This window comes from Cibotium barometz, chromosome 38 (assembly GCF_041138505.1).
Source record: "Cibotium barometz isolate CiBa-2024 chromosome 38, ASM4113850v1, whole genome shotgun sequence".
In the NCBI taxonomy this organism is placed as follows: Eukaryota; Viridiplantae; Streptophyta; class Polypodiopsida; order Cyatheales; family Cibotiaceae; genus Cibotium; species Cibotium barometz.
In genome coordinates, this window is record NC_141083.1 from 37,591,018 (window position 1) to 37,614,529 (window position 23,512).

Consider the following 23,512-nt stretch of genomic DNA (forward strand, 5'->3'; position numbering starts at 1 on the left):
GAATGTGGGAGAGGGCTTGACAATAATCCCACATGGGAACTTTTGGGAGTTCTAGAATTTTTGTATAAAAGGTGGCTCATTTGAGAGCATGGACACATTGGGCAAACTCATGTTTGAGCTCTCTTGAGACTAGCTCTCCCTCTTCTTCCATAGAGGTGCAAGCTCTTCTCTCTCCCCATCTACATTGTTGTAAGTTCTATTCTTTTGTTAATTCAATGCAATGAGTTGATATTTGTCTCTCTTCTCATGTCAATTCTCTTGTGTGCATGTTTCTTATTGAGAGCTTCAAGGATTGTGTGCATGCTAGGGAAATGAGTATTTGAGAATGAAGAATGCTTTGATCTTGTGTGAGCAATAGCTAAGCTTTCTTCTTGTTTGGATGTATGGATGAGTGGAATGTGGAGTTGAGTGAGCAATAGCAAGATTGAGCTTGAGTGTGTGTTGAGTCTATGTCATTAGTAGTAGTTTTCTTAGCATTCTCTCCATCAAATGGATAAGCTTTTGTGCACCGGTACGGGTTGAATCCCTAGCTCCGAAAGGGATGCAAATCCCATTGGATTGAGCTCATAGAGCAAACTCGCCACTAGTCAATATGTCAAGCAGCCTACATTTTTTGCATTAGGTTTCTAATTACTTTTTAAAAAAATGTAATGCATCAAGAGAGATGGAGATATTACTCTTGACTGTATATTTATTTAAGAAACATACTTCGAAATGAAAACATTAAGAAATATAATTCGAAATCAAAACATACTGCAATGTGCACACACCTTAAAAACTAATTGTGACAAGAGTGCCATGGTGGGAAGCTTTAATCACTTGGATCTATTGGGTCCCTAATGACTAAGCGCTTTCTAGGTCCATGCACGATCAGCATCACTAAACTTTGATAGCAACAATGATTGTGGATCGGCAAGACCCACACGCTCCATCATAAATATATCATGTGCCATTGTGTTCAGCACACATGATATATGAATGGTAGTGACCCTGCAAATTTTGCATGCATTTTAAACAAGGCAAAAGATGACTACCATTCATTGTGTTCGGCACATGAATGGTAGTGACCTTGAAAATTTTGCATGCATTTTAAACAAGGCAAAAGATGACTAACACAATGTCTACTCATTTCATATACAAAAAAAAACATTATACAATGCAGTTACTTGTTGATCATGTGCAGCACCAACAAGAACTCCCCCTCCTCTTCCTCAAGGAACCGGACCACTCTACAATTCACCTTGGGAATCCTCTCTTTTTTGACTCGATTGGTATTCACCCATTCTTGCCAAGCTTTGAGTCGATGGTTGCCATCCCAAACAACGAACATCTTCCCAACCATGTGTTTCCATCCTTCAGTCTCCTCTAATATCGTGTCAAATTCACCTGACAATGATAGATCATGGCCGGCTGCACTTCGACGGTAAAACGGAATGGGGGATTTGCCTAGGAATTCCTCTGAGACAATGAATGCCATCATTGTCGATTGGTAATTGCTCTCCTCCTCGATGCTTCTGAGATCAAACCCTTGATAGAATCCTCGTTCGTGCAGATTGCTAGGTTTGCAAGGAGGCGACAAAGTGGCACTCTAGGAAGGTGGTTTTAGTTGTCAACCAAGTGGTCCTCCACCCAATTCGTAGAGATGTGTTGATCAACCACTTGGCTAAAACTCTCTTTCACAGACTTCTCTTCTTCTACAATCATGGCACTACTGGTGGCCACACGATTGTCGGCCATTGAAGAACCAACTTCCATAGTCAACTACAATTGTGAGGTGTTTGTCACCTCGCTTGATGTGGCTACTTGTGATAGGCCCACATCTTACGAGAGAATGATCTTCTCTTCCGATCCACTGAACCCTTTTGATTGCAAATGAGTGCATGGAGGCATTTTGTCTCATCCATATTACCATGAATAAATCTTAAATTAGTCTTTTGTCATTAAGATTTTTGTCATTAAGATGTGATGCAATTATCTTAAATTAGTATTTAAACTTCATTAATTTTTTATTCCAATTACATGTGATGCAATCTCTTTAAAATTTTAGAAATTGTTATGCTATCCATGTGAAGTTTACCTGGAGAAGTTGGATGATTAAAAACTCTTCCTTTGGTGTTGAGGGCAAGTGAGGACCACTATCGCTTGAGGGCTTTCCAACCATTGAGACTACTTCCAACCATTGATGCGTGCTTGTTGTTGAGAGAGAAAGGACGACTCTTTGTGGGAGAGAGAGAGCTTGGCTCTTTGTGGGAGGGGTTGAGAGAGAGAGAGAGAAAGGGCAACTGTTGAGGGGTTGAGAGAGAGAGAGAGAAAGGGCAACTGTTGAGGGGTTGAGAGAGAGAGAGAGAGAGAGAGAGAGAGAGAGAGACGGCGGCTGTTGAATGGTTGAACGAGAGAGAAAGAGGGGGCGGCTATTGAGGGTGGGACTTTTGAGCGAGAGAGAGAGAGAGAGAGAGAAGGTGGTTGTTGAGGTCTCTTTTGTGAGCCCTCAACATTGGCTGTGCAACGGCTTAATAGCCGTTGCACAACCAACCACATGGCCATGCAACGTGGGCCTGTGTGGCCCACGTTGCATGGCCACGCGACTAGCCTACGTGGCTAGCCGTGTGGCCTGTGGCCTTTGCCGACGTGAATTGCCCGCGTACGGGCATTACACACGACGTGTCCATGCGGGCGAACACGTCGCATGTAATGCCCACATGCGGGCATTACACGCAACTTGGCCATGTGGACACTTTAGTCCACGTGGACTTGCCAGGTGTAAAGCCTGAACACGGGCATTACATGTGGATTGTTTAGTCCACATGGGACAACCACATGTAATGCCCACGCTCGAGCATAACATGTGGTTGTGCCATGTGGTCTGAACATGCCACGTGGACTCTATAGTCCACGTGGTTTGCCACGTAAACTACATAGTCTATGTGGCGATGCCACGTGGACTGCTTACTCCATGTGGTAGTTTAGTCTACGTGGAAATGCTAGTCCACATGGCCACTGGCTCGCCACGTGGACTAGACAAACCACGTGGCACACTATTGTGTGCCACATGGCCTGTAAAACACACGTGGTGCCACGTGTGCTTCACGTGGCGCCCGTGTGGACTACGCCATCACGTAGTCCATGTAGGCACCACATGTAGTGCGTAGTGCACGTGGCACCACGTATGATAGCCATCGTGGGCATCACACATGGTAACCATGTGTGGCGTGGCTGCTTGCCACGCATGTCTCTTCCTGCGTGCATGCCACTAGCCCACTCCGCCTCCTACCGCCTCCTCAAGCGCCCCCTCCACCCTGAACCTCTATCAAGCGCCCCCTCCTTAAGCACCTCCTGAGCTCCTCCTCAAGCACCCTCCTCAAGAGCCTCCTTCTCGAGCTCCTCCTTAGCTCCTCCTCAAGCGCCTCCTCCTCTCGCGCCTCCTCCTCCCGCGCCTCCTTAGCTCCTCCTCAAGCGCCTCCTCCTCCCGCACCTCCTCAGCTCCTCCCAAGCACCCCTTCCCAAGGGCCCCCTCCACATCCTCCCAAGCGCCCTCTCTCCCAAGCGTACAAATGCATCCTCTTCCTATCGTCCTCTCCAAGCGCCCCCTCTCCTATCATTGCAAATATTTTAGGTCGAATTTCTCTTTTTTCTCCACCATCAAACCGCCCCCTCTCTTATTTGTGTTAGTAATCAAGGTGGAATTTATCTTTATTATCCATCAGCATGTAGACGCCCACTTTTATGTTTTTTTACACGTCATGATGACGATGCCATCATTAGAGGAGCTTACCATGGAGTGTATTATCTTACAAGGATACATGGCGCTTGATGAGATGTACAAGAATGAATCAATCAATCTAGACTTATACTAAGCTATAGAGATTTCGAGGAGTTTATTATTGGAATTAAAGCAAATAATCAAAGGAAAGGAGAACGACCTGGCAAAACGATAGATATGTTTGAGCTCAGAATATCAAGTGCAATTGCTTATTGGAGGACATATAGCCCAATCAATGGTTGCACGTCCTAAAATCTTATGAGTGTGTTTCCTAAGTATTGAGGTTTGTAATAATGTTGGCATTACTTCATAATGCAACTTCTTTGATGTAGAAATAATATTGGCACTACTTCATAACGCCAACTTCTTTAATGTAGTAATAATGTTGACACTACTTCATAGTGCCAACTTCTTTAATGTATTTGTTTAGTTTTTTAGATGGTTATGTTTTTTGATGTTCATCTTGTAAACCGTGATGAAGGAGAGAGAGGAGAGAAATAGGAGAGGGATAAGGGAGAGAGATGTATGGATGCTAATTTTAAAAAAATAAAAAAATATTTAATATATATTTATTTTTTAATTTTTTTAAAAAATTTATCTTTTTAAATAATAAAAAATATAATTAAATTATAACAATCGAATTAAAAATGGCCAACCTACCTACCTATTGTACTTGTGTACTTGTGTACTTCATTTTTGCTCCTCTTCACAATGAGTTGCACAATCACATTCCCAAAGAACTGAGTTTCAATAATGGATGGGTTGTGGTGAGTGCAAAGTTTTTACATGAGCAAGTAGCTCCCCATTCATTTTGTGGATTGCAAGCCATAGTAAGTATTGGGACCCAAGAGTTGCACATCCCTCTCGAGGCAACCTCTAATCATGAGGGGGAGGAGTTCTACATACTTGAGGACTCTCTATCAGCCAACTACTCGGCAATAGTTAATTCTTCATTGAAGTCAAACCCAAAACCAATAGCCATCTTAGACAGCTGGCCTAGAGGTCTTCCAACTCTAAAGAATGTGATAGATTTATGCAGTCCCTTTCAAGACAACAAGGATACCGATGCATCAGGCTCATCAAGTGTTGCAAGAAGACAAGGTAAGAGAATTTTAGAATAGCATGAAGAAGGGAAACACATTAACAAAGATTTTGTTAAATGTCAAAGATCTTATCAAGGCCGTGGAGATTCCTAGACAATACAATGGTGATATTGCATTTGGGTATGGGAACATGCTCAGGAATGGACTCCATGGAGCATAAGTATGATCCCCACTAGTGGTCAAACCCGCAAACCTCTAACATTGCCTTCCTTGGAGTATGTCGGCGAAGTCATTGTCTAGGTAGTTTGAAGTGTGTTAATGAACTTTACACACGTTTAAAGAACCACAAGGTGTCAAATACATCACATTTTACTGGAAGCATGCTAAAGGCACCAACAACCATTGAAGAGGAGTGCAGCAACGTGTCTGGGAAGCTCCTTTGTTGCCATTACTGCTCAGTTCCAGCGATGTGCATTGCTACATGCAATTGCTACATCTATTATGTGATGCCCTCCGACAAGACGATGAGCAAATTAATGATACACATCAGCACCCATTAACATAATGTATGTGCAAGCACATCAAAGGCACTAACTAAAACGACCAAGCAAACGGTGTCCAGGGTGCTAGGGGTGGATAGCAATGCTGAGGCAATCAAAAGAAATTGGGTTTGTGTAAAATAGATATGAAAATCTAGATAAGTAAATTGTAATATTTGAACAATTTATTTTTTCGATTTCGAAGGTCGGTCACTACAACCCGACAAGGGCCTTCAAAGGACAGTTTTGGCTCGGAAGCTGAGCAAGAATGCACTTACGACTTCTTCCATAGAAGTAGGCTCCCAAGTCAAGGGTCCTCACGTGAGAAGTGCTATGTTTTCAAGATGTCCACCATTGGACCCGCTTCATGGTTGCATTTGGTGAATTGAATGCGACGGACCAACTCTGGCGACATGCGTGGGTATAGTTTGACTACACCTGATGAACATCAGATTGGGTGACCATGTCTTGTCATGTATATGATTCAAGGTAGAAAATTACCAATGTAGAGTATTTAAGTGGTAGAGCAAGCTAATTGTACAACCTCTTAAATGACTATTGTTTTCACGCAGCATGCAGGATCTTCTCACCATTGCAACAACATGTGAAATGAAAGAGGAGGATATGGAGGCCCAATGTCTGTTATGGGAATGCATTAATGAAGTGATGGCCAACCATGGTTGTGAGAGGGCAGATTTCTATGGATGTCAAACTGGAATACAGTTTGACATGTGTTCAATGGTGGAAAAAGCAATGTCTTAACAGATAGGGAGAGGTCTTGCCTATTTCATTGGGAGCAAAGCATGGTTGCCCACACAACAAAGTATGTGTGTGTTACGTCTCAAGGAGAGCACAAAGAAATGTGTGAGAAATAGCACATGACTCCTACCAGTAAAGCTACATCAGCGGAGGCTCGATTGATATGCCAATGGTGGCGCAGTGGTCATGTGATGGGCATGAATTTGTCAGCAATGGACTCTTGGTTGAGTTGGTGGGAAGTGTACATAGCACATTGGGGTTCAGTCTCATGACAACGATAGAGAGAAGTAATGATGGTCCGAATACCCCAAGAACAAACCTAGCAAAAAGTAAGCATGGAAGTTGGCTGGCAGGGAAAGGATATAGACACAAGATTTCTCTTTACAATGCATGTACTATTGATATGGCAAATGCAGTTTTGCAAAGCATAAAGGAAATCTCTTACACTCAAGGCAAGCACATAGAGGGAGAGGCCCAAGCTTGGAGAAACTAAAAGAACGGTGCTCTACAAGCCTTGCCCAAGTGGTCCGAACAATTAATTAGGCAACTGAAGGAACACCCATATACAGGGCGCTTACCCCTCTCACTGGTGACAAAGAAAGTGCACGTCACAAGAGACCGTCAAGGGTGGTAATTCATATTGATGTGATGAGGCCACGCATCGACCAGAGTACAACACACATGTAAGAGACTGAAAGTATTCTGGGAGGCCACGGAAGGTCAATTTTTAAAGAACACGATACAAGCAAAACTCCAGAAAGAACTGTAGAAGTCACAGAGGACAATGTCATTGAGCGCAAGGTGAATGAAGCAATGTGGGCAATGTCATTGAGCGCAAGGTGAATGAAGCAATGTGGGCAATTTGAAGGACATGCATTGGTAGCAAGGTTACATGTAGTAGAACACCTCGTGGGGGTAAGAGTTGTGGGCAATACATAGTCGGATCTATTAAGGGTGTGCCTGCACCTTCCTTTGAAGGCTATCGCAAGCACCCTCATGGTCTCATTAGACAATGGATGTGGTTCTGCCCTGACCACGTGCTTCATTGCTATATTGTGGACAACAACATAGACCCAAAGCCCAGTCCACCACCCAAGATATGGCCAGTTGCTATAGGAACGAACCTCACAAACGAGGAGGTATATTCATTGTGGGAAGGTCAAGTGGAGAGCAAGAATATAGAAGGTGTTGTACCCACCCCATCACGTAGCAGTGGGGCTTGCAGGTTCTTTACAACTACAACTTCAAAAGATCCACCATATGGGTCCACTACTAACATAGAGACTGGTGGGTCAGGCATGCAAAACGGGAAATCGTAGTACGTCAATATCAGAGGAAGCAACCAAGAAAATAAAGGCCACTTTGAAAATGAAAGCTATGGTGGTAGAAGAAGTGCAGAGAGTGGAGCACAAGTATAAAGTTTTCAAGATCGACTGCACACGTGGAAAAATATGATGTGCATGTGAAAGAAGAATTGTCTTGTACATGTCCAGATTTTGCAGATAGATATGCCAAGAAGAAGCCATACCTTGCATGTAAGCACTTGTACTACATTTATTTACGTGTGCTAGGCTTAAGACAGGGCGAGAATATGTTCATCCACCAACCTATCCTGTCTGACCTTGAGCTTTACAATGCCTTATCTCGTAGGAGAACATACCCTAATTTAGACATTTGAATGCAAGGATAATCAGTTGACCTTCGATATTTGGGGATAACCTTTGTGGATGTCACCTCATTGTAGAGGGTTCTATTGTGCAATGTCTATCTCCTTCAAATACATACTCGCTCTTTCCCAAACAAGTTCAAAAGATGCATTTTTTATTGTGGTAACGAAATTCGAGGAAAGATACCTTTATTAATAACATTAAAAAAGATAAATATAGTTTTTTATTTTGAGTGTTGAACCTCTCCCACTGCTATAAATATAGAGGCAAGCTCCAAAGCAATTTGTTATACACCACTGCCACCAAGCCTTGTTAGTAGAGTAAAACAACCAAAAACCTTCTTCTTTTTGTTTGTTATGGCCTCATCAAATGTTAGCATTGAAGTTGTAGCTGCGCGTATCTAGAGGGAGGCCACCAATGTGGAGATCAAGCAGAAGACCATAGATGGTGCACAAGCATGGAAAGGTCTCATATCCTTTCCACTTCCTAGAAATGATGATGCTATTTCTCAAGTTCACGACAAAGTGGTGGGCTTAATTACCATTTGGTGAATCCATGGTTTTATTGATGAATCATCTGAGTGTGTCTTGCTAGAGGAAGTAGAACACTGTTCGCTTACTTTGTGCCTACACCCCAGAGAACAAGAGAGGCCCATGGTAGTAAAGATGATAATTTTCGCATTTCTGTATCTGGAAGGTGCACGTGAATGAACTTGGTTTTATTTTCTGTTTGAATCAATAACCCCAATGTAGAGGATGTGATGTTGACATGTGTTTATGTGTTCACTCCCGCCGAAGTAATTATGTCATGTTGCTCTCTCCAACTTGCTTCGCCCCTCTCTCTCTTCATGGAAGGGGGCTTTGATTTTCTGTAATTGGAAGATGTACATGAAAAAACTTGGTTTTATTCTTAGTTCAAACCAATAACCTCAATTGTAGGATGTGTCAAATAATTATGTCATGTTGCTCGCTCCAACTTACTTCGGCCCTCTCTATCTTGGGGGAGGGGGGCATCTTTTTCGAATCCACTCCCCTGATTCCCAAAAGCACTCGCTCGAAAATGCTCACAACCCCCCCCCCCCCCAAAAAAAATTAATTTTGGAACCATAAATGGGATCCTAAAGTGTGGTAGGGTGGGTGGAAATTTGGTGTTGCACGGGGGAACCTCTTCTTAGCCCCCATACGAAAGGAATATATGGGCACATCATCAAATCTTAAATGAATGTAGCATATTGTAACAAATTTTTGAAACTTAAATGGGATCTTGAAGTGTGGCAAGGTAGTAGGAAATTTAGTGGGAGTTTAAAGTGTGGCAAGGTAGGTGGAAATTTGTGGGATCTGTCCATCTTTATGAGGGTTCAAACCTTTCTGTGTGGAAGGTTATGATGGGTGCCTTACCAATAGGGCAAATCTATAACAAAGAAGCTCATTGGGAGGCAAATGTCCTAGATGCAAAAGCTTTAAAGAAGATATATGGCATTACATCTCGAGCTACCTAGCCCTCAGGGCAGCTCTATAAGATATATGGCCCTCAGGGCAACTTGGACTCAAATTGACAAATAAGCCTTTTGATCTATGTCGTTGTAGTATGTCATGAATGGTAGCCTCTATTGAGGTCACATATATATTCTCTCTCTCTCTCTCTCTCTCTCTCTCTCTCTCTCTCTCTCTCTCTCTCTCTATATATATATATATATATATATATATATATATATATATATGTTATCTCTCTCTCTCTCTCTCTCTCTCTCTCTCTCTCTCTCTCTCTCTCTCTCTCTCTCTCTCTCTCTCTCTCTATATATATATATATATATATATATATATATATACACGTAGGTACGTACATACATAAATACAAACATATACACATTCATGTACACATACACGTACACACACACACATACGTATATGTACATCATACATATATATATATATATATGTATGTGTATGTGTACGTATACACATATTTATATATGTATGTGTATGTGTATGTGTATATATATACATATAAATATATACATACACATATACATACATACATACATACATACATACATATATATATATATAGATGTAGGTATGTATGTATATATGTATATATATATATATATATATATATATATATATATATATATATATACATACATATATATATGTGTGTGTATGTATATGTATGCAGACATATACATACACACACATATATGTGTATGTGTATGTCTGCATACATATACATACACACATATACATACACACACATATATATATGTATATATACATACATATACATATACATATGTACATACATACATATATTTGGCTCGTCATCTTTTTTTTAGCTCCTGCAATCCCTATGCCCCATGCTGACATCTCATTCTATGTTACAGATATATATTTTATCACATACGTAAATCAAACATATACACATTCATGTACACGTATACGTACATACATACACACATATATATGTACATCATATATATATGTACATATAGACATATGTATGTGCATGTGTACATATACACATATGTATATATATAAGTGTATGTGTATGTGTATATATATACATATAAATATATATATATATATACATACATACATACATATACATATATACATTCACATATATACATATATGTATATACATACATGCATACCTACATATATATATGCATGTGTATGTATGTCTACATACACACATACACACACACATATATACATATATATATGCATATATATACATATATACATACATATCCATATATATATAAATATACATATGTACATACATACATATATATGGCTCGTCATCTTTTCCTTTAGCTCCCGCAATCCCTATGCCCCATGCTAATGTCTCATTCTGTGTTATAGGTATATATTTTATCATATTTTTGATGCATAATGATCTTGATTTAATGTGTGTAGAAATCAACTTAATGGAATGTGCAAATGTGCACAAGGTTATTATATATATGTGTGAGTGTGGACAAAGTTATTTCATGTGTAAAGACCCAATAGCATTTATATTTGGACAAAGGCTTTTATATGTACAAACCTTAGAAACTTTCATATGGTAAATAATATGTAAAGCAATATCCAAAAGCGGGAAAAGTAAGCTTAATTTATACACTCAACTATTATTAGCTCCTTGGGCTTTTTTTGGGGGGATCAATAATATATTTACAAAATCAGTCATACATCATCAATAATATATCTATTCAAAATCAGTCATACATCACCCCCAAAAACCCACCTATCAAACTCTGTCATATATCACCCCCACAAACGCAATTATCTACTCCTGTTTTATCTCATTCAAGATTTTACAAAGAAATTCCCATCTTTCATCTTCACGTAATGTTAGATACCCGTAACGCCGCTACGGGCGTTACCACAAGAGGGGACGGCCTCTGGCTCACCACCCAGCCGTAGAGGAAGAATGAGGATTGCCCCTCATCCCCCAGGCTATATAGTGTGTGGCCTGCCGTCCACACTAGCCTGGCCGTCCATGACTCTGCATGGGCGTCCTCTCCCACTGAACCCCGGATGGCCACGTCCTCAGCGCTCCGGTCGAGGCGTTGATGCTAAAGCCCCATCTGGCCCCGTCGGTCACAGGCGTTACAGCCTACGTGACATTACCCCCCCTTAAGAAGAGTTTTCGTCCTTGAAAACAAACTGGGGAAACCTCTTGGAAATTGCACTACGGCATTCCCAAGTAGCTGCCTCCTCATCCCTATCTGTCCATTTAACAAGTACCTTGTGGTATACTTTATGTCGAGTTTGTCTGTCACGATACTCTAGAATCTTTTTAGGTTCATGTGGTATCTTTGGTGGCTCTATCAAGTCCACCAAAATCTCTGGAGAAACTGCGTTCTCTAACCCGTGAACTGATTTCTTCAGTTTACTGACATGGAAGATAGGATGGACTTGAGAACTCTCTGGTAACTCAAGTTTATCTGCTACGTCCCCAATCTTCTTAAGGATTTTAAAAGGACCACAATATCTCGGAGAAAGTTTATCACACTTTCCCGTTTTCATGGTTTCTGAATGCGCAGGAACCGTGAGGAATACAAAGTCACCTTCTGCAAAGGTCACCTTTCTTCGTCCTTTATCCACATAAGTTTTAGCGCGATCCTGAGTGCTACGAATGCTCTCACGTGCGGCTCTGAGCATATCATTCATATCTTTAAGGAAATCCTTGAGAGATTGAATCTTCTCCTTTTCTAGGCCTACAGCCATCGGAGATCTCGGCTGGAATCCATACATTAACATGAATGGTGTAAATCCAGTCGCTGAGTGTTTGGAGCTGTTATAGGCAAACTCCAATAAGGACAAGTACTCTTCCCAATTAGATTGCTTCTTACTAACATAAGAACGCAACATATCCTCTAGAATTTGGTTCTCTTTCAGTTTGACCATCAGACTCCGGATGATCTGCCGTACTCATACTCAGAGTAGTATCCAGCTTTTTGAAGACTTCCCTCCAAAAATGACTGTTGAACTTTCTATCTCTATCCGACACTATATCTGCGGGCAGGCCATATAGCTTGTAAAGATGTTCAATAAAGAGTTTTATCAACTCTGGCATTTTAACAGTTTTCTTCGTGGCGATAAACTTTGCCATTTTAGTTAACATGTCCACTACCACCCACACCGAGTCATTCCCTCGACTCGTCTTGGGTAAACCAGTAATGAAATCCATGGAAATGCTTTCCCATTTCCCTTGAGGAATCTCCAGCGGATGGAGTAGTCCTCCAACCTTAAGACGTTCAAGTTTATTGACCTGGCACTTACTGCATTTCAGCACATAAGTCTGGACGTCCTTAAACAAACTAGGCCAATAAAACCGTCTTTTTACTAGTGCATAGGTCTTCTAAATCCCAGGATGACCCACACTTGGACTATCATGACTTTCTTTAAGAATTTGGGCCCGAAAGTCACCAATAGTTGGTACACATATTTACCCTTGTAGAGGAAGTACTCGTCGTCGTCGTCAATGGAGTAATTAGCATATTTCTCCCCCCGACGAAGTTTATCACTCCCCTTTGAAGCCGTGGCAGTCAAAGGTGATGAAGGGCCTACGTCAGAACCCTCCGGCTCCAAACTATACCCAGAAGACACGGCTAGTCGCTCCGGACTAACTCTTGATGGGGAGAAACCTGAATTAGGGTTAGAGTTCATTCATGGGAGACATACACAGAGAAGCAAGGGAGAGAGAGAGAGAGTTGTGGGGATAAGTCAACTCATGAAAAGCATGAGTGTGTGACTCCCCTATCACACATGTATATTGCACTAGTACACATAGTGCACTTAGTACATTAAAAGTACTAAGTGTACTATGTACTATAACTTATGGGCTTGTACACACTATAAGGGTGGGCATAACGCCTTTACCCCAACAACCTCCCACTTAAAGGCAAAGTGCCCTTAAGTAAAGGAAAAGAAAAAATCAGCATGTACATGATAATATACAAGGCCATATCAAGGCTGAAAATGGCCTCATCCAATGCCCATCAAGTGTCTGCAATGAGCAAACCGCTCCGGAGGCAAACTCTTCGTCAACAGATCAGCCGGGTTGTCATCCGTATGAATCTTAACAAGCTGAATTTGCTTGTTCTCTATCACCTCTCTGATGAAGTGATACTTCACATCCACATGCTTCGTCTTTGCATGAAAAACAGGGTTCTTTGCCAACTGAATGGCACTCTGACTGTCACAATGCAACAATGGAATATCCCCTGTATAACCCAAATCAACCACTAACCGAGATAGCCATAATGCCTCCTTGCAAGCCTCTGTGGCTGCAATATACTCGGCCTCTGTAGTAGATAAGGCAGTGCACTTCTGCATCCTGGATATCCATGACACAGCACCTCCTGTGAATGTAAAGACATAACCGGTAGTAGACTTCCGGTTATCTGGATGACCGGCATAATCCGAATCCGTGTAACCATGCACTAATGCATCCTGTTTGCCAAAGCAAATGCACAAATCCTGTGTGCCCTTCAGGTATCTCATGACACCTTTCACTGCTTCCCAATGCTTCTTGCCAGGGTTGGCCATGTATCTAGAAACCACTCCCACTGCAAATGCAATGTCCGGCCTAGTAGCAACCATGGCATACATGAGACTGCCACAAGCTGAAGCATACGGAATCTTGGCCATATCAGCCCTGTCTCTATCTGACTGTGGGCTGTCCATAGCACTGAGTTTCACATATGGAGGCAAAGGAGTACTAGTCTTCTTCCCCCCGTCCATATTGAACCTCTGCAAGACTTTGCCAATGTATTCCTTCTGAGACAAATACAACACATGCTGATTTCTGTCCCGAAGTATCCGCATACCCAAGATGTGATTTGCATCACCCAAATCCTTCATATCAAAGGTTTGATGCAGCCTCTGCTTCAAGGCATCTATCTCTTTACGAGATTTCCCGGCAATCAACATATCATCAACATACAAAATGAGAATCAAGAGACTGCCATCCAAAGCTTTCTTGGTGTACAAGCAGTGATCTATGTCACTTCTCCTGAATTTCTGAGTTTTCATGAATGTATCAAATTTATGATACCATTCTCTTGGTGCCTGTTTGAGCCCATAAAGACTCTTTTTCAGCTTGCATACAAGCTTCTCCTTTCCACTCACTGCATAACCCTCTGGCTGCTGCATATATATCTCCTCATGGAGATCACCGTGCAGAAAAGCAGTCTTCACATCCATCTGAATCAAGTCCAGATCATCATGCGCAACCAAAGCCAACACAGCTCTAAGTGTGGTCATTTTGACCACTGGAGAGAAGATCTCCTCAAAGTCCACACCATATTCCTGCTTGAAGCCCTTAGCCACTAACCTGGCTTTGTATCTTGGCTTTGCATCTGGTGCAACTTTGAGTCTGTATACCCACTTGCATGGCAAAACCTTCTTGCCTGCAGGCAAATGCACCAACTTCCAAGTTCCATTTTTATGCAGAGAATCCATCTCTGACTTCATGGCACGCTCCCATAGAGCCTTGTCTGCCCTCTGTAAAGCCTCTTTATAACATGAGGGCTCCCCACAGTCAGTAAGCATCAAATAGTCAACCCCTGGAACAAACCTGTCAGGGGCTCTGGAGGGTCTAGTGGACCTCCGTACCCAATGACCATCATTTGCAGGTTGCTGTCCAGCCTGCATATCACCCATTGGTGGCTCCTGTTCCATGCCATAAGGCTGAAAAATCATGCCCGGTATCTCCTCTAACTGTGGTATATCCATAGGGATATCTTCTGCCATATCTGGCTGTCCATTTGGACCATTTTCAGCACCATTTAAGGGCTGGTTTTCCTGCTGTAATGGCTGATTTACAGCCCTTTGTTGTTGTCCATGATGTCCATCATCATCAAAGATGACTCTGCTAGGCTCCTGTTGCCTTGCAGGCTCCTTATACATGCATGTTTCATCAAAAATGACATCATTGCTGCGTATGATCTTTCTATTCATGGGATCCCAAAGTCTATACCCCATTTCACCTCTGTCACCATATCCTAGGAATATGCATTTATGAGACTTAGGATCAAGTTTGGTGCGCATTTCCCTGCGTATGTGCACGTACGCAACGCAACCAAACACTCTCAAGTGCTTGTATGACGGAGGCTTCCCTGTCCATACTTCTTCTGGCACTTTCCCACCAAGCCTCGTGTTAGGTGACCTGTTTATAAGGTGAACGGCTGTCATAACAGCTTCAGCCCAAAAACCATGAGGTAATGCAGCATGTGACAACATAGAACGGACCTTCTCCTGAATGGTCCTGTTCATCCTCTCTGCTGTCCCGTTTTGTGGAGGATCATAAGGAGTAGAGAGCTCCCTCTTGATGCCTTTAGCATCACAAAAGTCCTGAAACTGTTTGGACGTATACTCTCCACCATTGTCGGAACGCAAAGCCTTCAGTGTTTTGCCAGTTTGATTCTCAACAAGAGCAACAAACTTCTCAAACACTGAGAATGTATCACTCTTCAAACGAAGAGGATAAACCCACACCTTGCGTGTGGCATCATCAATAAAAGACACAAAATATTTTGCACCTCCCAAAGAAAGCTGAGGCATCTCACATACATCTGTATGCACAAGCTCTAACTGAGCATCTTTCTGTCCAAGAGCTTTCTTATGGGGGCACTGTAGTTGCCTACCATATATACAATGCTCACAAAACTGAAAACTTGAAAACTTTAGAGAAGGCAAGTAACCCAAACGAGACAATTGCTCCATTCCTTTGACACTCATGTGTCCCAACCGGCTATGCCACATAGAAATTTCCGGCAGCTCGGTTGCATTTACATTAGCATGGTGACAAACACCTGCATGCATAAAATAAAGAGTGTCCACCTTAGAGCCTCTGGCAACAACCAGTGAGCCCTTACTAATCTTCCACTTTCCACTACCAAATGTGGTAACATAATCAGCATCATCAAGCTGTCCAGTAGAAAGCAGATTCTTCTTGATCTCAGGCACATGCCTGACATCATGGAGCATAAGCTGTGAGCCATCTGAAAATACAAGCCTCACATCACCTCTGCCAAGAATTTTGCATGCATGGTTATCACCCAAATAAACAACTCCTTCATTGCCAGCAGTGTACCTGACAAACAAGTCTCTGCAACCTGTGACATGAAAGGAGGCACCTGAATCAATGATCCATGAGTGCATACCATGACCACCTGTAAGAAGTGAATGGGCATCAAGTGAAGACGTAAAGAGGACCTCATCCTCACTGCCACCTGCATGTGACACATTGATTTCTTCGATCTTGACTCCACTTTTGCCCTTTGGCTTTACATCTTTGGCTTCATCCTTCTCTTTGTCTTTGCCTTTTCCCTTTTCCTTTTGATCATTTTTCCATTTGTAGCATTGTTTTTTAATGTGTCCCTTTTTGCCACAATAATGGCATTCCAAATCCTTTTTGGAGCGAGACTTGCTCCTTCCCCTTTCTTGGCTTTTCCCCCTTTGCTGGGATCTCCCACGTGCATTCATTGCATTGGACTTTCCAACAGAGTTGTTTTTCCTGTTCATCTCTTCTTGAAGAAGAGCACCCTCAACATCTGCATATGACAGCATAGCATTCGAATTGCTAGTGGCTGTCCTGAATGTGTCCCAACTCTCTGGCAAAGTGCATAACAGAAAAGTGGCTTTGAACTCATCGTCCATTGCCAACTTTTGATTAATGACCTGGCTGACAATACCATTAAACTCATTGAGATGGGCTGTCATAGATGCCCCTTCCTTCATCTGAAGGCCTATGAGTTTCTTCAACCAATACACTTTGCTTGAGGCACTTTGTTGGGCATACAAGTCCTGCAATCTCTGCCACATTCCCCAAGCTGTCTTCTCTTCACGAATGCTGAAAAGTAATGAGTCTGACACAGACAACATGATAGTAGATCTTGCCAGCTCATCCATATCTTCCCACTCTTCAGCAGTAAGAGAAGCGGGCATCACACCCCTTTCTTTGATAGGCTTGTGCTGCTTTTTCTGAAGCAACACATTGTAGCACTGGGTTTGCCAAATGTCATAATTCTGCGAGCCTTCAAGCTTCTTGATGTGAAGCAATGAAGAGCTCTCACCTGTGGTTGCCATAGCAATATGCAACCTTTAATGCCTGACTCCCTGCAAATGTGCAAACACTACACCCAAGATGTGCAAACACTGCACCCAAAGCACACAAAGTGCTCACAAATGTTCTCCCAAGCTTTATCTCCCACTGCGGAAGCAAGAATGCAACTTTTCTCCCACTTTTTGTGATGAAAACACCAAAATCTGGTTGCTGCAGATTTTGGACAGCACCTTAAATGTGCTCTTTTGCCCTTCCAAAGTACTGTACAGCAGTACCAAGTGCTCACCAATGATGTACCAAACCTGTATCGGCAATTTCAGCAGCTGAATTTGAACCTTTTGATCACTCAAAACAGTGTACAGCCATGCCCAAACATGCACAAAGCTGTGCCAAATCTGTACCAGCAGGTACAATAGCAATAAATGCTCTCCTGGCTGTCCAAATGAGTGAAAATCAGATTTTTACAGTCACGAACACTGCATAAAACAGTCCCGAACAGAAATTGGGCAAAAGCCCCTTGACTGCAAGCTGATTTTTGAGGATTCAAGGCATAAATGGCTTGCCTGCTGCTTTGCCAAGCTCAACAAGCATACAAACTTGAAAAGCCCCTTGATTTGAGATCAATTTCTGATCATACATGGTACATTGACGCACATAAAGGCATCCAGAGTGTTCACGATGCTTCCCCCTGGCCACATATACATCCAATACATGAAAGCCCCTTGATTTACAGGCACATTGAGTGCTTGTAAGGCATCAGCACATTAACCACAGCATCAAATGCGATTGCCTGCATGCAAATCAACCAAATCGGCACAAAAGCCCCTTGATTTGCACTGCAATTTGCTGCAATTTTGCCCAAATGTGCGATTTTTCACATCATACAGCATGTATGAGTGCTTAATTGCACAATTACATCAAAAGCCCCAAATTTCAATGCCCAATTTACTGCCAATTGACTGCAAATGTGACCAATGTCACCCAATTTTGCCAATTTTGCTCAAAAATTGAGCAATTAAGCACCTGTACCTGCTCAATTAATTGAATTAATGAGAAATTCCCAAAATTGAAGCAAAATACCTCTGATTTTCTGATTTTCGGGCTGAATTTGAGGTTTGCAGGAGTCGATTTTGATTGATCCTGACTTGTGTGTTGATTTCTGATACTTGCAGGTGAAAGGGGGGGGGCTCTTCTTGCTGACTCGTTGCTGGTTGCTGGTTGTGCAGAGAAGGCGAATCAGGTCGCTTCTGGCATCTTCACCGAGTAGCAGCGCTACATACGACCAGGCGCCTATTGGACCAGCCGACGCTACTTGTTTAACGCCTTTTCGCTTCACTCGCCTACGCCGTTTGTTTCCGCTCGCTGCTCTTGTCGACACATGAAAGCCTTCGTTGGCTGCGAACACTCAACGCTCGCCCTGGCGCCTTCTTCGCTCCACGCTGAAGTGGTTAATACGCCTAGCGCCAGTACGCCCAGCGCTATCTCCACCAGCAGCGCTAGTCTTCGCCAAGCCTTGTGTCGACGCTTTGTCACTGGATCGCCTCCAAGCTTGACGCCACGCTAGCCTTCGCCAAGCGCTATGGTGAATCGCTACTTCTTCTAGCGCCGTCTGTGGGAACTGACCTGCTGCCTTCGTTCACTCGCTCCACTGCTCACCAGTTCCACGCTATATGCCTGGGTTCCCTGTTTGCTGCGATGACTGGATGGCTACGCCTCTTAACACACAGGCACTATCTGGCCAGCCCCTGCGACCAAGGAATCAAAAGGCCCAAGAGCAGGCGACCAGCAGAGTAGAAGAGGGAGGAGAACCTGGAGAAGAATCTGGAGACCAAAGCTCTGATACCAGTTGATGGGGAGAAACCTGAATTAGGGTTAGAGTTCATTCATGGGAGACATACACAGAGAAGCAAGGGAGAGAGAGAGAGAGTTGTGGGGATAAGTCAACTCATGAAAAGCATGAGTGTGTGACTCCCCTATCACACATGTATATTGCACTAGTACACATAGTGCACTTAGTACATTAAAAGTACTAAGTGTACTATGTACTATAACTTATGGGCTTGTACACACTATAAGGGTGGGCATAACGCCTTTACCCCAACAACTCTCGCTTCCCTTCTCGTTGCACCTTCGGCCAGTCTCTCCGAACTAGCAATACATGCCAACGAGGGAGGTGGTCGCGTCTGTGAAGAAGTGCGTACGCTTACAGCGCGCCAGACCTCTGTAAAAGATGGATCATGCTCACATAAACCATGTAGTGACTCCAAGAAATCATTCTTGAAGACTGTGAAACTAAGTTCATTAATCTGTGGCATGCGACTAAGTGTATCTGCCACCACGTTATACTTACCTTTCTGGTAACGTATCTGAAGGTCAAACTCCTGTAGAATCTCCGCCCATCGAGCTTTTCTACCCTTCAGTTCATTTTGACTTGAAAGCCATTTCAGACTTTCATGGTCCGTTCAGACCTCAAAAGTGGCACCATATAAATAGTGTCTCCACTTTTTCAGTGCATGAACTATCGCTAGTAACTCTCGCTCGTAAGCCGAGTAGTTACGCTGCGCACGATCTAGCTTTTTACTCTCAAATGCAATTGGGCGTCCCCTTTGCATAAGTACGGCCGCAATGGCCTCATTACTAGCATCTGTTTCCAAAACAAACGGCTCATTTGGATCCACAATAATCAAAATAAGTGCAGCTGCTACTACGGTCACCTTGAGCTTATCAAAGCTTTTTTGTTGGGCGTCCCCCCAACTAATGTATTTTGTTTTTGACCGTAATTGGTCAGTCAACGGGACTGCGATCTTCGCGTAGTTCTTCACATACTGTCGGTAGAACCCCGACATGCCAAGAAAAATTTACAGTTTCTCGAGATTCTTCGGCGCTGGCCATTTAAGAATAGCCTCTACTTTTTCTGGCTCCATCCGCGTACCATCATCGGATATAATATGGCCAAGGTAGTGAATTTCTGTTTCAAAAAATTCACATTTGCTCTTCTTTGCAAATAGTTTGTGCTTTCGCAACAACTCGAACACTAGACGCAAATGCTCTATGTGTTCTTTCTGTGTCTTACTGTACACAAGAATATCATCTAGGAAAACTACTACGAATTTTCCCAGATATGGATGTACAATACTGTCCATCAGCGTCATAAATGTCGCTGGAGCATTGGTTAGTCCAAATGGCATAACCAAAAACTCAAAATGCCCGAAACGGGTCCTAAATGTTATCTTCGCAACATCTTCTGCTTTTATTCTAACCTAATGATACCCAGATCTCAGGTCTATTTTTGTAAAGTATCTCGATCCATAGAGTTGATCAAACAACTCATCCATGCGTGGCATTGGATACTTGTTCTTAATCGTTATCTGATTAAGAGCCCTATAGTCTATGCACATTCGCATAGATCCGTCTTTCTTCTTTACCAGAAGAATAGGCGATGCCCACGGACTTGAACTAGGCCGAATAAAGCCTTTGTTCAAATATTCCGCCAATTATTTTTCCACCTCCTGTGCCTCGGAGTGGCTTAATCTATAAGCAGGTTTGCTTATAGGTTTTGATCCTGTCATAACTTCGATGCCATGGTCTACTTCTCTAGATGGCGGTAAACCATCTGGTAAATCATCAAGAAAAACATCCTGAAATTCCTCTAATAAATTCATTAAAGTATCTACGTACTTTTTCTTTAATGTCTCATTCACCTTGGATTTTTTCTTGTTTGAATCACATGCATGCCAACAGGGTTTTCAAACAGTGGGTCTCGTCCAAGGTTATTTTGTTTTCCTTGTTTGTCTACGCAAACATCATTTATCGTTTCATCTACGGAAACAGAATTCAAAAGAGGGAAACAAGCATATACCTCTGCTATCTGGTCTCTGCGGACCGCTGTACACAACTCCATGGAGGAAATAAGTGGTGTGGCAGGGACAGTACGGTCGCCCTGCAGGGTGATGACTCTACCTCCGTGCTCAAAACATAGCGTATTATGTAAGTAATTCCGAGCTAGACTAGGGTCCAAGCCATACAACCACTCTCGCCTAGATATACGTCTGCTCTGGCTAAGTGCATGACCTGAAAGTCAAGCAAAGCCTCGTAGTCCTGCATGGATAATGGGACCCCCAATATACTACGGTATTCCATACCGTTTTATCATATCCGTTGGCTAGGCCAACAGTATACTCATGATCACTCCGGGTCTCAGTCAACCCCAACTTCTTGACTAACGAGTAGTTCAAGAAGTTGTGGCTAGCTCCATCATCAATAAAAATTGTGACTCTACGGCCACCTATGGTGTCAAACATGCGCACCATGTCATGCGGACCTACAGTAGGCTGCCACATCGCTGGTGTCACTGAACAAGCGTGATGCTCATCACAATGACACACTGTTACCTCTCTGAACTCTGCGGAACTGAGAGGGAGTCTCTGCACTGTATGCAACTGCCTAGAAGATTTACCATCTTTTTTGGGCTCGTTGCCACTCGTGCTAGCTTTAGGCTTTGGACACTCAGCCTTCGTGTGCCTACTTCATTGCAATTAAAGCAGCGATTTTCCTTTCGCGCTTTAATATACTGCTCTTTCTTTTGGATTTCGGTGTCTCTTTTTTTCCTGGATGGTCGCGATTTTTTAGACCAATGACCACCCTGTCCTTCCTGGTCTGTCCTATCCCCTTGTTTCTCACTGCGGAACCCTTTTCTTTTGAGGCCTGACCTCCTCTTTTCACTACCCTCCGCCCTGCTAGAACCACCACATGCACTACGGCGCTTGATGTCATCAAATATCTGTGCATATTGAATTGCCTCTACTAAGTCTTTAGGCTGTAAGGGCTCTATGTACTCAAGGTAATCATCTTTGAGGCCTCTCTTAAAGCCTCACAATGTCTGGAATGCATCGATTCCCTCTCCCTGTAGTTTGAGATGTACTGAGTTAGGGATTTGTTCTCCATCGAGCACTTGTCCCATAACTCCCAGCTTCTCTCTGCCTCATTAACAGGCAAAAATTCTTTTCGAAACATCGTTTCAAATTTCGTCCAAGTGGCAGGGCGAGTTGTCAAACTCATCCACCACTTGTACGCTTTGCCGGTTAATGAGAGGCTAGCCTCTACGGGCTGTATACGGCTAGGCTGCTGTCGCAGCGCGTGCAAATCTGACCACTTCGCTAGAAACATATTGACTGAGTCCTTGTTTCTCTCCTTTTCCTCGCCACCAAAACTAGGCGGCTTTAAGTCTTTTAATAACGACGAAGCTATCGCTACGAACGGCCCCGCAGGCGCATCGGCCTGTACTCCTGCAACCACTGGCGAGGCTATGCTCACCCGTGCCGCAGGAACTCGGCTACCACGAGGAGTCGGAGTACTAGCCGAGGCGGCTGTCAGTGCATTTAACCGTGTAGAGATGCTCTGTAGCATCATGACTAAATCAGCCTGGACTTTACCCATATTGTTCAGTTTGGCATTAAGATATTTAAACAGTCCACTAGAGAGCTCCGTCTCTGTCAGGACATCAGCAGGGTCCAATAGGTCATAATCGTCGTCATCATAATCCAAGAGGTCCTCCTCGGTCCCCTCGGCGACGTCGGTGTTCATGTCCTCTGGCTCGTCGGCTAGAAAGGGGTCATCTGCCAATGCAGCCGCTGTGCGGGCTCGCTGGGTCCTAGGGCGGGGTCAATAGACGAGGAGGGCGCTGGCGGATCACGCGTGATCGACAAGCGCACTCTGGACCGAACAACGGTCGGGCGTGTACGGCCTGACAATTCGGTCGGGGTCAAACCCGCGACCGAGGACAAGAGACCAGAAAAACCTAGAGAAGTAGAAGGCGGCGGGGACACACTACGCCTAGCAGACATTTTTAATTCTTACAAAAAAAATAATGCGAGAAATTACTAAAGAAAAACGCTAATAAAAATGAGCAGTGGTGGTGAGAGAATAATAGTCACCCCCCTTTACGGTTGCCTGTCGATTTGTGTTGCACTGCGAGCCTCTACAAGGACGCTACTCCGGGATTCTCCGATCCGAGAGAAAAAAATAATGCCTGTGTTTTTTGCTTGCTGTGTGTGACGGGGAGAGAGAGAGAGAGAGAGAGTTCTTCCCTTCCAAAAATATCTCTTGGCCGCCTCCCTCCACACACTCCCTTGTGGAGATAAGGGTGAGAAGATGAATGGTTGAAAA